General features: G+C 40.1%; 1 protein-coding gene across 1 annotated transcript in view; it reads left to right on the top strand.

Moving 5' to 3' along the window:
- Positions 1–16,905, top strand: part of LOC127418548 (zinc finger protein 616-like) — a 137,096-nt gene that overhangs the window by 12,210 nt on the left and 107,981 nt on the right. Inside the window, exon 2 of the mRNA XM_051659125.1 lies at positions 13,221–13,311. The gene's annotated coding sequence lies outside the window, so the exon portion shown is untranslated. The remainder of the gene's footprint in view (positions 1–13,220; positions 13,312–16,905) is intronic.

Raw genomic sequence — 16,905 nt, 5'->3', positions numbered from 1 at the left:
TTTTAATGTCAGTTTTAAATTGTTCAAAAACTGGTATTTTTTCACCCCATTTGACTGTATGTATATAATAACGCGCCATAATAATAATAATAATAATAATTAAATCACATATAAATACTAGATTTTTATCTTTATCAATTGAGAAACACTTTCTTCAAAAATAACAATACAAGCTTCTTTCTGGAAATAATTTTCTAACTCGCTCCAAAATATTTGTACCTTAGGACACTCCCAAAATAAATGATTAACCGTCTCAGGGGCACTTTTACAAAAAAACGCAAATATCTTCCACATTAACTTTAAAGCGCTGGACCCCGAGTGTCTTAACTGGGTATTCCCTTTTTAAACTTATATATTTATTATTCCAAATTCTACATTTATGGGGGGAGAAATTCTGATCATACATAAGTGTCCATGAAAGTGAAACGCTCTCGGGAGGTTATTTCCAGTCATGCCAGTGCAGCTCCTAACCACTTCAATGGGGAAAGACCGAAATCTCCAAAACGGTTGGTCAAGATTACGATCAAAGAACATATTTCAAATCGGCAATAAAATCTGACAATACTGGTATCATAAAGTGTGCTTCTTTACCTCAGATGATGCTACAATTTCTCCGGCTTGTATAGATAATAAATATTTGCCCCATTTTTTAGCAAATAAGTCCCTAAACCCCAGCCTTCTACTTACCGCCTCTTCAAATGGAGCTACCCTCCCCATTTCCACACGCCACTCCGAAAAAGAGGGTGCTCCACTTGACTTCCAACCCCTTAAAATTACTTGCCTGCCAATCACGAGACTGGTCAGAACCCAATTTTTGATGTGATTATCCCCTAAATGCATGACCGCCCCATCACCCAAAATACAGAGTCTGGGACAAAGCAAAACCTGAGTGTTCAAAACATCACACGAATACCTCTGAACCCTCAACCAAAACTCCTGGATCTTAACACACCCCCAAAAGACATGGGTAGTGTCTCCAACTTCTGACTGGCATCGCCAGCAAGTGGGTGTGTCTTTTGTGCATGTTGTTTTTATCTCTTTGGTGTTTTAATGACTGTAAAAGAAGCTCATTATCATCTGATGTAGTTTGTTTTGTTACTGGTCACATGCAAGAGGTGATAAAAACAACAAAACAGTTAAGAACCAGTAGATTATTTACACTTCCTGTCTGTTTTATTGGGTTAAAAATGAACAAATTGCTATTATTGATATTACTGAGTACATAAACAATCAGCATTCAAAAATGTCTTCACCTTACCCCGATTCGTTAAGCCTATACAAATTATTTGTATTTTGAGCTGTTGGGTCGGATTTGGCGCAAAATTGCTGGCTTATGTCATTCATCCTTTCATCATAACTTCATGTCCGTAAACACAGGAAAGAAGTTCCTGCTGTCTCATGTTCTGGCTGAAGAAACTAACTACGCTCTTCAGTCAGTCACTATCAGAGTTCAGGACAGCATCACTGCAGTCTGGGTGGATGACATGGCATTGTATATAATATATATACATTTTATTTTATGTCTTATCATGCTCTTTCGTGTCTCTTGCACATATCTACATCATAACGCAAGAAGCTTGGACAGAAGTTTATTTTGTCAGAACAAATAAAAGTTTGGAAAACTTCAGAGTCAAAAAAATTTGAAAATGGAAAATGGAACGAGGAGGCTAAAGGCTACAGCCTCTAGTGTCAGTTGCTAGTGTGCCTCTTGAGTCCAGGGGAGTGAGGTTTACACACTGCACAGCTGCCTACCAGCTGGCTACCATTACACTCACCCCCCTAAACCTCACTACCATCCAGGTCATGACACTACTGTAACCGGTCCTGCTCAACCCGCTCCAAACGGGATTCGAACCGGCATGGGAGGCAGGCACACTAACGAGGAGGCTAAATGCTACAGCCTCTAGCGTCAGTCGCTAGTGCACCTCTTGAGGCCAGGGGAGTGAGGTTTACATACTGCACAGCTACCTACCAGATGGCTACCATTACACTCACCCCCCTAAACCTCACTCCCATCCGGGTCACGACACCACTGTAACCAGTCCTGCTCAACCCGCTCCGAACGGGATTCGAACCAGCATGAGAGGCATGGATGCAGGCGCGCTAACGAGGAGGCTAAATGCTACAGCCTCTAGCGTCAGTCGCTAGTGCACCTCTTGAGGCCAGGGGAGTGAGGTTTACATACTGCACAGCTACCTACCAGATGGCTACCATTACACTCACCCCCCTAAACCTCACTCCCATCCGGGTCACGACACCACTATAACCAGTCCTGCTCAACCCGCTCCGAACGGGATTCGAACCAGCATGAGAGGCATGGATGCAGGCGCGCTAACGAGGAGGCTAAATGCTACAGCCTCTAGCGTCAGTCGCTAGTGCACCTCTTGAGGCCAGGGGAGTGAGGTTTACATACTGCACAGCTACCTACCAGATGGCTACCATTACACTCACCCCCCTAAACCTCACTACCATCCGGGTCACGACACCACTGTAACCGGTCTGGTTACCGTTACACTCACCCCCCTAAACCTCACTACCATCCGGGTCACGACACCACTGGTTGAGCGGTCCTGCTCAACCCGCTGCGAACAGGATTTGAACCGGCATGAGAGGCATGGGAGGCAGGTGCGCTAACGAGGAGGCTAAAGGCTACAGCCTTTAGCGTCAGTCGCTAGTGCGCCTCTTGAGGTCAGGAGAGTGAGGTTTACACACTGCACAGCTACCTACCAGCAAGCTACACTTACAAAAGCATACCACATTCATAAATCAAGAAGGGTCTCTTTATTCATAATCATTCTGAGTCTTCATTACTGAGAGGGTTTACTATGGACTTTAGAAACGAGACCCAGCCTAGTTTGGTATTACCTTGAATGTAACATTGTCTGCTTGAAAATATATGTAAAAAATGAGACAAATATGTAATAATATCATAGTATTCAATGAATTAAGAGCCTACACACAATATATAAAAACAAGCTTGCATGCTAATACTAAGTGTCCCGAGTCCTGACTGCTTTTTGTAAACAAAGTACAGTATCCCTTCTTTTCTTTCTGCGTTCTAATTACCACTCTTTTGTGTTTCTTTGCACGTTGGCCAGATAATAGCACTATACAACTGGTTACTATTTGGAAATCAAAACGACCAGTTTATTAAGTATAAAAATTTGGTCATTTATACCAAACTTTAAATACTACACTAAACTTTACATGGATATTTAGTAATATTCTTTCTCCCACTGCACCAGAAGACAAACTGTTTTGATCTGTGCCTCCAGAAAATATGGCGCCGGTGCTTGTTGTGAGTCATCGGAATACCGTCAATAGCCTTATAATTATAACTAAGGGGTTTCTTAAGGGGTTTCTTTCAACTGGGCCCAGTTCCTCTGGCTTAGTCACATGACTCTCAAAACTCCAAACAATCCCTGCAATGACATCATTAGACTGAACAAAACACATTGGCTATCTTTCCCTCAAGGTTGAGCAAGACCTCACTGGAACACAGTCCTTATCCAGCAGGAGCAAACACGACGATCAAACAATACGTCCATACCCAACAGTTAGGCTGAAATATAATTTAGTTATGAATGCTAAGAATACATTTGTATTAGTAAATATTTGTGGTACATTATTGACCTAACACTCAAACACAATAATACTCTTGCTTAATGTGATCATAATATGATTTATGTATCGAAATCACATGCATATTCGTTCTCTGAGAGCACTGTTAGTGCATTCATCACATGGGTCAGACTCTCAGTCACTCCAAATACACAAATGACCTGTAACATTCATGATTATAACATGACTTAAATAAACGATCATGACTAAGAAGACTTTGATTATAATAATTGCTAGTGAATGTAATCAACTCTTCAACTGGCCAAAGAGACAGAGGTAAACCCAACCCTATAATAGTATAAACATTTATGTTCTACCATTATATAAGGGTTCAATTTGTGACATTTGTCCCTCTTGAATTTGATTTTACTGTGTTCATTGTAGAGCTGATGGAAGTGAAAGAGGAATGTCAAGAGCTGAATGAAGTGGAAGAGAAACATCATGATTTCATAACTGGAGAAAAATCTTTGAGTTGCTCTCAGTGTGGAAAATGTTTCAAAGATAAAAGAAACCTTACAAAGCACACAATGATTCATACGGGTTAGAAGGCTCACACATGCCTACAATGTGGTAAGAGTTTTGCATGTAAAGATGGTCTTACTGTGCGCACAAGCAGGGCCGTTTCTAGGCACAGGCGAACTAGGCGGTAGCCTAGGACGCCACCTGCTGGGGGGGGCGCCAAAGAGGAGGCCGCCATAATGCAACCCAAAGGTGGCAGCAATAGGGATCACACCTAGGGCGCCAGAATGGTCTGAAATGACCCTGCACACAAGAATTCACACTGGAGAGAAGCCTTACACGTGTCAAGTGTTGAAAAGGTTTCAGACATAAAGATCACCTTTATCTGCACACAAGAAATCACACAAAGTAGTTACACGTGCCATCTGTGTATTGTAGTCTCAAATATCATCTCCGCGGTCACTCTGGAGAAAGACCATTTAAATGTGATAAATGTGGTGAAACATTTTGTGACGAGGAGGAGGGCAGGGCCGGGCTGTGATTACGCACGCCCGGCCCCCAGTCGGGCTAATCAGCCAAGGACAGGAACTGCCGCATCCGGCTGCATTTATCCCTCGGCTGATTAGCCCGATTGGGGGCCGGGCGTGCGTAATCATGGCCCGGCTCCGCCCTCCTCCTCGTCACATATTTGGTGTAGAACCAGTCTTAAAACAACATCTGAAAACGAACAGAAATGAGAAGCCTTACAAGTGTTCTTTCTGTGGAAAGAGTTTTACACATGCTTCCTATTTTAAATGGCACCAGAAAATACATTCCGGTGCTGGGGTGAATAAGTGCTCTAATCGTGGAAAGACCTACACTACAGCCGCCCACTTGAAAGAACATCAGCGAATACATACTGCAGAGAAACCTTTTATGTGCTCATACTGTGGAAAGACTTTCACTCGGTCAGAACACCTAAAAAAACATGAGAGAATTCACACTGGAGAAAAACCATACAAGTGCTCACACTGTGGAAAAGGTTTCAACCGATTAGGTCATCTACAGCAACATGTCAAAAATGATTGCCCAAGTAGTGACAGTGAGCAAAAGTCATGTGGTCCAACAATACCTGGTAAATAGTTTGAAATTTAGATAAACCCAAATATTGAATTTCTCCTGTTGTGTAACATCGAGAAAATACAATTACTCTGCCTCCTTGTTTGATTATTTTATATATATATATTTTGATGCACATAGTTAGCCAATGTATTAAATATAATATTTTGTTTACAAGAGATGCATGAAACAATGAGAGAACTGCTGATATTTGTAAAGTGTGTTACATATTTAAACAAAGAGCGTAACATATATTGTTTACACATTAGTGTTGAATGTATTAAATAAGGTAAACATCATTTATTATATACAGTTAAGACCAGAGTGAAGATGTAACTGTAGACAGGACATGTCTGGACATGTCTAAACATGTTCTGCAGATAAAATGTCTGGCAAAAGAGAGTTAAGAACAGAGACAAAATGGTTGGAAGAGCTAAATTTATGGCCCAGCGGCTGGCGGCACAGAGTTAAATTCAAGGTCAGGAAGATAGAGACGAGACTGGTTCTTTGTATCTAAGTGTTTTATTTGACTTGGAATGGAGAGAAAAACATGTATTAAGTTGGACCAACTTTATATATATATATATATATATATATATATATATATATATATATATATATATATATATATATATATATGTATATGTAATATTATATATTATATGTAGAAATGAAAGAAAGATATATTGTCATAGCTCTGCACTTGACCACAAAGTGCTGCAGAGAGTGGTGAGAACAGTAGAGCTCATCATAGGCAGCAAGCTCCCTGCCTTACAGGCAACTTACCATTCACATTGTCTGAAAAAAGCCAATAAAATCATCAAGGACTGCATCCAACCAGCTCACAATTTGTTTGTGTCACTGCCATCTGGCAGATGCTTCAGGAGTATTCAGTCACAAGCTATCAGACAATTGAACAGCCACTAGTTACCTCCACTCTGCACTTCACCACATTTCAGTGTATTTATTCTGCATTTTGTATATTCATAATGCATAGTGTATTTATTACTGCATACTCTTCTTCAGTTTGCTGTCCATCTGTATCTTTAGCAGTTAACTTATTAATTTAGACAGCACAGAAATGAAACAAAATTGAGCACTAGAGTCACAGATGCATATAGGACCAAGGAGGATTGGCTTATATGTATGGCTGCATACACTGATGAGCCAAAACATTATGACCACTCACATGTGAAGTAAATATCGTTGATCATCTCCTAACAAGGCCACATGTCAAGGTCTGGGTAGATTAGATGGTAAGCATACAATCAGTTCTCATAGTCAATGTGTTGAATGCAGGAGTAAAGACCTGAGCGAGTTTGACAAGGGCCAAATTGTTATGACCAGACGACTGGGTCAGAGCATCTCTGAAAGGGCAAGGCTTGTGGGGTGCCTCCGGTCAGCAGTGGTGAGTGCCTACCAACAGTGGTCTGAGGAGGGACAAACCACAAACCGGTGACAGGGTGTTGGGCGCCCAAGGCTCATCGATGCGAGAGGGCAACGAAGGCTATCCCGTCTGGTCCGAACCAACAGAAGGTCTACTGTGGCACAAGTCACGGAAAATGTTAATGATGTTTACGGAAGAAATGTGTCACAACACACAGTGCATCACACCCTGCTGTGCATGGGGCTGCGTAGACGCAGACCGGTCAGAGTGCCCATGATGACCCCTATCCACCATCGAAAGTGCCTTCAATGGGCACGCAAGTGTCGGAACTGGACCTTGGAGCAGTGGAAGAATGTTTCCCCATTGCCTGGAGAAGTGATGGCACCAGGATGCACTGTGGGAAGACGACAAGCCGGTGGAGGGAGTGTGATGCTCTGGGCAGTGTTCTGCTGGGAAACCCTGGGTCCGGCCATTCATGTGGATGTCAGTTTGACACGTGCCACCTTCCTAAACATTGTTGCAGACCAGGTACACCCCTTCATGGCAATGGTATTCCCTGATTGCGGTAGCCTCTTTCAGCAGGATAATGCGCGCTGCCACACTGCAGACATTGTTCGGGAATGGTTTGAGGTACATGAAGAAGAGATCAAGGTGTTGCCCTGGCCTCCAATTCCCCAGATCTCAATCCAACTGAGCATCTGTGGGATGTGCTGGACCAACAAGTCCTATCCACGACAGCTCCACCGTGCAACTTACAGGACTTGAAGGATCTGCTGCTAATGTCTTGGTGCCAGATACCACAGGACACCTTCAGGGATCTTGTAGAGTCCATGCCTCTTTGGGTCAGTGCTGTTTTGGCGGCACGTGGAGGACCAACAGCATATAAGGGAGTTGGTCATAATGTTTTGGCTCATCATTGTATATTAACAAAAACTTAATTAGGCCTACATGATGTGCATTATAGACATGATTATGTTACATATTCGAAAAAAATTGAAAGTGCAAACTTGCCGCAAATTCACCACTGAATATTTTGACATGCAAATGAGCTTTGTGGCAAATTTGTGGCAAATTGTCCATTATTGCCAAAGGTTTGTGGCAGGTTAACCACTACCGGTGAAGAGCTGTACAAACTTCTGGCAAACATTTGAGGCGAATCACAAGCTCAATTGCATGTGAAAATAATGAGTGGCAAATTTGTGGCTAGTTTGCCAGGATTATAGTTTTTTTTGTAAGGGGATTTATTGCACCAATAATTAAAGATGCAATGTCATGCATGTTTAAATCGAGCAGGATCATAGAATGAAAAACGGTCTATTAGAAGCATGTAAAGGCGGTAACCGTAAGCTCCCTATTCATTTTGGGAAAGGGAGAGAGGCGCCAGGCTGCTAAACGGAGACACATCCATCAATTGCATTGTCATGCAGGACTGTTTGCGGCACACACCGCAAAAGATAAAAATGTTTTATATTTTCACAGCTGCCATGTGTCATTGACTAATCACAGGTCACTGTAATTAACTGGTTAGTTCCCTTCAGAACAGTCTGAAATCGCTTCCGATTTATTCCCTGTAGCTAGTGGGGTGAAAGGTGGGAATGATTCTAGGGGCCCAAAGGTCCAGGGGGCCCCACAACAAATTCTAAACTGTATGTTTTAATAGGAAAGGAGCCCAAAGCAATATAGAGTCAGGGGGCCTGGATTACCTTGCTACGGCCCTGCCTGTAACATTCACTATAAAGAGAATGAATGAACAAGTGAGTGTTTTCGTTCACAGCTAATCTCTGCCCACCAATCATATTTATTTAAGCCAAGTTCTAAAAATCGAGAAAATACACATTTTATAGAGATACAAAAGCAATATTAACATAATATATCATTATTGGGGAAGAAGGCAACAACAATTAACTTACGCTGGTCTAATGGATGCAAACAGTTTTGAATAATTACACTGAAAGTTGAACTCGGCCGTATCCATCCATCCATCCATTTTATCATATGTAGGTTCGCAGAGTGAACTCATCTTTACACACCTAGTAGCCCAAGATATTTTCTGGATAGCCCCAAATGATTCAGAGGCACAAGAGTGAAAGTAAATTAACAGTTAATTAGACTATAGTTACGATTATTTGTAGCAGTAGCTCCCAAAGCAGGTGCTGTGTACTTTTGGTTCTTTCTCCAGGACCAATAGCACCAAGCATCGAGCATCGTTCAGTACAGACGCTTTCAAACACATACATGTGTGCGTATGTCGGTGTGTGCTGTAAAGAGCGCTAGTGTTGAGTTGCTACCAGTCCAGAATTTTCCAGTATTGTCCTGGTTTTTGGCTGCCTGTCCTGGAAAAATATATATTTGTTATTTTTTGTTTTATTTTTTCCCCTTTTTCACCCAATTTGGAATGCCCAATTCCCAATGCGCTTTTAAGTCCTCATGGTCGCGTAGTGATTCGCCTCAATCCGGGTGGCGGAGGATGAATCCCAGTTGCCTCCACAACTGAGACCATCAACCCGCGCATCTTATCACGTGGCTTGTTGAGCGCGTTGCCATGGAGACATAGCACGTGTGGAGGCTTCACGCCTTCAACTCACCACGTGCCCCACCGAGAATGAACCACATTATAGTGACCACGAGGAGGTTACCCCATGTGACTCTACCCTCCCTAGCAACCGGGCCAATTTGGTTGCTTAGGAGACCTGGCTGGAGTCACTCAGCTAGTTCGAACTAGCGAACTAGCGAACTCCAGGGGTGGTAGCCAGCGTCTTTTACCACTGAGCTACCCAGGCCCCCTGGAAAAATATATTTTTTTTAACATTCCATTCACAAAAGGTCCAGAAATCAAATTTTCCTGATGCATTCACCATTATGAGCACTTTATATCCACACTATTCAAGGAGAAGAAACTGGTCCCCTAAAACTGAACCACTCCCACTCTCTCATATGAATCATTATTAAGTACAATTCATTTCAGTGAATCGGTTCGTTTTGACGATTTATGTAGATGTTACACACACAACTAGCTAACTGAATCGTAGCCACAAAATCAGCCTGTTAGGTAGTATTAGCAGGCTAGCGGCTACATAGACCTGCTGTCAAGTAAACCGGCAATGAGGCTTGGTAGCCGCTAGCTAGCTATCCGGCTGATATGATATCACTGTGTACCGAATAAGACAGCACTTATAATGCAATATACATTTATCAACTCAGTAGCGGATCCTGGCATAGGCGATATAGGTAGCTGCCTAGGGCAGCAACGCTCTCTGGGGCGACACGACAGGGTGCCTGATCGGGCGTGATTTCAGACGTGAAAGTGAAACTAAACAGGCATCAAAAGTGACTTTCAGATGTGAAAGTGGATATTTAGAGTATAAAAAGGACTTAAATATTGATCTGTTTCTTATGTTGTTGATATTAAGGGGGGCGCCACGTCAGATCTTGCCTAGGGCACCAAGTAAGCCAGAACCGCCACTGTATCAACTGAACACAACAGCAACCCCAACATCATCACCATTGCTGTTTATTTATGTACTATTTAGTTAAATGTTTTTTCATGATCCATAGCGCTGTAACAGGCAAGAAAGTGCCTCTTCTTCTTGTGATGTTTATTGCCTGTTGGCAATCCAGCTTATGGTGCATTACTGAGCTGAAGTGTGTAGCGTCACGAGAAAGTCTTTCAGTGTAGTCAGATATCTGCTGAAGACGATGAAATTGCCAAAATATCATCAAAAAAGAGATCACACACCTTATGTAGGATATGCATACTTTAAACGTAGCTTTCCCTCTGAAGATTACTTGTAAATGAACAAGTTATGTTTACATTAACTCTTGAGGTCTAACAAACATGTGGAATGCATTTCCTCCATGCATTAATGGGATGAAATGTATATCATGATAAATATCGATATTGAACAATATGAAGAAAATTTTGTGATAATATTTTCGGCCATATCGGCCAGCCGTATATGGTACCATGCATGCTAATTCCATGGTATCCGTAAAAGCATCTTGGATTACTGTGCAAATATCAGAGTACATCAATCATTCAGTAGCTTGGTATACAAGAGGCATTCAATTAAAGTTTCAAGAGGTCCTGTGTCTGCAATTCCTTCCTAGCAAATTTCGGACAATCATAACTTCATGATTTCAGTAGCCAATATAGCATGCACAGCTATGAAATGATAAACAGTGCACATTTTATTGAATGTATTTCTTGTTGTTAATGTCGGCAGCAATTGTTCTTTTAACAAAAAAGAATCAATAAATCCTAAATTGTCAAAATACTTTCTTCAGAACTGCTACTTTATCTGGTATGTACTGTAAACCACGGCTATAACTAAAAGAATGGGGTTTAAAGACACGGGATCTGAGAGATCTTCTACGGAAAGAATAAAAAGATTTAATTTGAGGTAATCAATCAAATGCACTTTAATATGAATATTAAAAGAAGAGCAACTGTTGTTTTTGAAGCTGGAAGACCAGTTCAGTTTTTGTGAGTGCATATAAAGACATTATTCATACACTATATTTTTACATTTAGATATTGTATAGGGCATCCCCAGAGAGAGAGAGAGAGAGAGAGAGAAATAGAAAATGTGAGTCTGAATTAACCATTTTAATATTTACCTTAATATAAGCAGTTGCCATAACAAACAAAACCACAATTTAGCCTTTGACAAGCTTCTCACAATAAGTTGCTGGAATTTTGTCCCATTCCTCCAGACAGAACTGGTGTAACTGAGTCAAGTTTGTAGGCCTTCTTGCTCGCACACGCTTTTTCAGTTCTGCCCACAAATTTTCTATCAGACTGAGGTCAGGGCTTTGTGATGGCCACTCCAAAACTTTGACTTTGTTGTCCTTAAGCCATTTTGACACAACTTTGGAGGGATGCTTGAGGTCATTGTCCATTTGGAAGACCCATTTGTGACCGAGCTTTAACTTCAAGGCTGATGTCTTGAGATTTTGCTTCAATATATCCACAGAATTTTCCTTCCTCATGATGCCATCTATTTTGTGAAGTGCACTAGTCCCTCCTGCAGCAAAGCACCCCAACAACATGATGCTGCCACCCCCATGTTTCGCGGTTGGGATGGTGTTCTTCGGCTTGCAAACCTCATCCTTTTTCCTCCAAACATAATGATGGTCATTATGGCCAAACAGTTAAATTTTTGTTTCATTGGACCAGAGGACATTTCTCCAAAAAGTAAGATCTTTGTCCCCATGTGCACTTGCAAACTGTAGTCTGGCTTTTATATGGTGGTTTTGGAGCAGTGGCTTCATCCTTACTGAGCAGCCTTTCAGGTTATGTTGATATCAGACTCGTTTAACTGTGGATATAGATACTTGTCTACGTGTTTCCTCCAGCATCTTCACAAGGTCCTTTGCTGTTATTCTGGGATTGATTTGCACTTTTCGCACCAAACTACGTTCATCTCTAGGAGACAGAATGCATCTCCTTCCTGAGCGGGATGATGGCTTAGTGGTCCTATGGTGTTTATACTTGAGTACTATTGTTTGTACAGATGAACGTGGTACCTTCAGGCTCCCAAGGATGAACCAGATTGTGGATGTCCACAAATTTTTATCTGAGGTCTTGGCTGATTTCTTTTTATTTTCCCATGATGTCAAGCAAAGAGGCACTGAGTTTGAGGGTAGGCCTTAAAATACATCCAGAGGTACACCTCCAATTCAGTACACCTCCTATCAGAAGCTAACTCGCTAATTGTCTAAAGCCTTGACATCATTTTCTGGAATTTTCCAAGCTGCTTAAAGGAACAGTTAACTTAGTGTATGTAAACTTCTGACCCACTGGAATTGTGATATAGTCAATTAAAAGTGAAACAATCGGTCTGTAATCAATTGTTGGAAAAATTACTCGTGTCATGCACAAAGTAGATGTCCTAAATGACTTGCCAAAACTATAGTTTGCTAAATCTGTGGAGTGGTTAAAAAATGAGTTTTAATGATTTTAACCTAAGTGTATGTACACTTCTGACTTCAACTGTAAAAGTTATCCGTTATAAAGGTGTTTAGGAAAGTCCTGTGGTAGTTTTTGATGCTATTTAGTGTTTTCGGATAAAATAATATTTTGTGTTGTGCACATGAATGCAAATTAAGTAAAGCTAGAAATGTTATAAATATGCACGTTTCTGAGTAGAAGCTATTTATTTTCATCCGTTATATTTGCTGAACCAACGAATTGTTTTTTCAGTGTAATGTTAACAAATGCAATCTTATTGCAAAAAAAAAAAAAAAAAAACTTTGTGTGTGGAATGCCGTCATTATAGTCCGTTTAATTTCTGTGGTCCATTTCAACACATTTTGGCCGAGGAGAAATAAGTGAATAACGAGTTCTGTAACTTTTATGGTGCTTTTTGTCATTTTGGATTGTAAGTAATTTTATGGAAATGTGCGGCAATGATAAACGTGTGTCTTTTGAGTTCCACAGAAGGAATTCATACATGTTTGGAACAACATCATGACAGAATTGTCATTTTGGGGTGAATTATTCTTTTAAATGTGGTTTCCCAGAGGCTGTTGAATGTGTGCTGTATGAAAGAGAGATTTCAAATCATAGAAACATTCATGTCTTTTATCATGTATTTTAAAGTTGGACAACAGGACTGATTAATCAGATGTTGGGATTTTATTCACTCCAGTCCAGCAGGAGACGGAAATGAAGCAGAAGTTGTTTTAGAAACCGACAGAAAACACCAGAAGAAGATGAAAGAAGAGCTGATGCTTTGAGCAGTTCGGTACGTGATCAATGTGTTTTACATCATCTGTGACATTTATTTTCATTTATACTTTTCTGTCTTTGAAGATGTCTGTAAAAACTATTATATTGTTTTGTGATGCACGCTTTAAATATTTAGTTTCAGGAGAAAGTCTTTGTTGAACTTCACATTTATCTAATCAGTTTAATAATAATAATAATTCATTACTGGTCATTTAAAGAGGTGAGTAAAACAACTAAAACACTGAAGAAGACTTGTACAGTCTCTGTCTGTGGATAAACTTAATCACTTTAAAGTGAAAATAAAATTTTCTAAATGCATGTCATTGATCTTATTGTGAAAGTTTCATCATGCACGTTTCATTTTTATATTTATTATATTTTTTTAACCTCGTAATCTTTAATCAAAATGTAATAACGTGATCTTCCGGTGAAACGACAGACTTCTCTCTGGTGACACGTCATGCAGGGCTTCTCCAATCATTTAGTCTGCTTAAACCCCGCCCCCTTTCTTATAAATACCACAACCTTGCGTAGAGTTGAACTAGGGATGTGCGATACCATTTATGTTATTTTCCATCCGATACCAAGTACTTTTAGGCCAGTATCGCCGATATCAATACCAATACCGATACCTCTATTAAACTGAATTTTTACCAATTCTTTGGCTAAAATTAGTACCTTTATTATTACTTTATTTTTTATATATATTTATGGGCATTATTATGCTGCTTTGTTTACCTTTTAAAAATTAGTAAGTATAAGCCACTTATAAAACCTCAAAATTAACCATAGATATTAGTATATTGTTACTATTACTAAAACCAAGTTACCATGGATACTACAGTAATGCTGTAGTAATACCATGGTTAATTGTATCAAAACCTTGGTTACTGGCAAAATAAAAAAAAAAAACAACCTATGGTTAATACAATATTACTACAGTAAATCCATGATAAGTTTTCATAAGGGTATCATTTATTAATGAGGATTAAAGATCATTATCAATGTTTTAACAAACTGTGAATTTAAATAAACCTGTAAAAATTGTCAAACAAGCCCATTATAATACATGTCACGTCTAGCTGTGTTTTTATGTCATTACCTCAGGAAAGCACTGCTCCCTCTTTGAATGATTGCTATGAATGAAAGGGTGAGTGCTGTCTGTGACTGCTGGTGTATTTTAGCATTTCTGCACGTCAAGATGAGCAGAAGAAAAAATAGTTCCGGTGCCATGCAACTATTCGCTAATATAATAATTTTTTTCCACTTCGAAGCTTATGAGTTGCATTATTATTCATGTTATCTAAATAATAAGATCATTAGTTAAAATAAACAACTTAAGAATTGATATTTTTATGTGAGGATCGATATTCTTGATACCACATCAGTATCGGAAGTATCGATACTTTAGTATCGATCCGCTCATCCCTAAGTTGAACGAAGCGTCAATCGCACGTTGGTGAAGATGGCAAGGTGTATTTTCGTCTGTTGTCCTTCAAAACTTTCGTTCCTTAACCCAAACGTCCTTGGTTACGGGTCAGCTGGCTTGAATTTACATTTCCAATGAGGAGGAATAACGGCTAATACGCGGTTGCGTTCGAGACATTTCACGGCTGAATTGCTGATGTGATCACTAATGAATACAACGCTTCGGATGCCTCTGGAGATTATTTATATTTTTATATAAATGCAGTTATCTTTTTTTCCCTTTATATTTAGTGTATTGTGATTCAAAACGTTAAAATATGGTTATTATTTACTCTTTTCAACGGCTACAGTCTCTTCGTAAGCAAAGGCCGCAATGTGCTTGTACGTTTATGTTGTCAGTTTGATCATAAATGTGTTGAGATCGTTGCTCAATTTCACTGATAACCGGCTCTGAGCAGTACGGTGGTAGGGGTGTGTGTCCGCTGCAAACTCGTATTCACATCTGCCTCCGTTCCGCTATGCAATGGCCAATGGATAAACTCGAATCCCCGCCCTACATTTTTGTCTTGTTCGATAAGCCGTTTCACTCAGAAATACGGCACAATACGGAGGTCGGTCGCAACTTCCATTTCATGCTGACTTTAAAGTAGGGCTGGGCGATATGCCAAATAAAATAATATCTTGATTTTTATCAAACTTATGGATGATTCGCAATTCGATTTTTTTTAAACTTTTAAATGTACTCAACATCAGTGGTTCTCAATCTTGGCTCCAAGGCCCCTCACTGTCCAAGACAATATCTGAAGACCCCCTCGCCCGAAACTAGACGTGTCTGATTAAAAATAAAATAATTAATCATGGGTAATTTTTTATTCTAGAAGTTTCAGAAAGAGTCTGCTTTTAATTTGTATGCATACCTCTTAAAGTACTTTTTAGCATTTTAATTAAGTTGAATTATTTTAATATTTCTTATTTTAAATTAATTTTAAGTCAACTTGAGGCCCCCTTGGAAGTGTGCTGAGGCCCCATAGTGGGTCCCGGCCCCCTGGTTGAGAACCACTACACAACATGATTCAAATTGCATGATCTTTATTAGAACGCAAGGCAACCTGGTTAAAGAAATCCCATTTCTTTTCATTATAGGAAACAAAGGCGTGCAAGAAAAATGCACAAAAAAGTGCACCACAGGGGGAAGTTGTCAACATAGTGTAAATGTAAAATAAATTAAAATCTAATAAACCCAGATGTTCAGAAATAATAGAATAAAATAAGAAAACTGCAAAATAATTCTTAGCTAGTGTAGGTATTCATTTTATCTAAACCAAATCTATCTAGAAAGCTATCTATCTAGTTTATCTAGGAAGTACTCATTGTATATCAAACAATTTGTGTGTATATTCATAAACCCCTGCAGACTGAGACACGCCCTCTAGCGGTTCACGCTGAGCAGGGCAGCAATATGAAATAATTTAGCATTACATTTCAACGAGCAAAGTTTGTCAAAATGATCACTTATTGGCTATAGATGCAGTGCACTTAAAACACATCACACAACAAAGCAATAATTAGCGATCTATCTGAATCATCATGGTAAAAGGAGCGCTGGATGTTTGATTCTCACAAATATAACCTCTCCAAATTATTTGATAGTATTTCATACTTTTTGTATGGGTCAGAGAAAGGAGACCGTTCATCAACATGTGCACGCCGAGGCCAGTTATGGTCTTAAGCCGGTGTATACCTGCATGATGGACGAAGTACTGGGAATATTACCTCTGTCTTTAATATCAGTCTCCGTGTTGTTAGCCTGTCACGTTCATTTGGAACACGCCACTAAGACATGCGCTGTGAATTATTTTTCTCTTCCTTATTCAGCCTTTGATGGATTTACAACGTATCTAACTATAGTGTTTGCAGTCTCAATCTCAATCTCAAAATCTCAATTACTTGATTACAAAAAATCGTGTCAGGGGTCTGGGTATCTCAGCGAGTACTGACGCTGACTATCACCACTGGAGTCGCGAGTTAGAATCCAGGGCGTGCTGAGTGACTCCAGCCAGGTCTCCTAAGCAATCAAATTGGCCTGGTTGCTAGGGAGGGTAGAGTCACATGGGGTAACCTCCTCGTGGTCGCTATAATGTGGTGCTCGCTCTCGGTGGGGCGCATGGTGAGTTGTGCGTGG

The sequence above is a fragment of the Myxocyprinus asiaticus genome, chromosome 28 (genome assembly GCF_019703515.2).
Source record: "Myxocyprinus asiaticus isolate MX2 ecotype Aquarium Trade chromosome 28, UBuf_Myxa_2, whole genome shotgun sequence".
Lineage (NCBI taxonomy): Eukaryota > Metazoa > Chordata > Actinopteri > Cypriniformes > Catostomidae > Myxocyprinus > Myxocyprinus asiaticus.
This window is presented reverse-complemented; position numbering and strand designations above follow the sequence as displayed.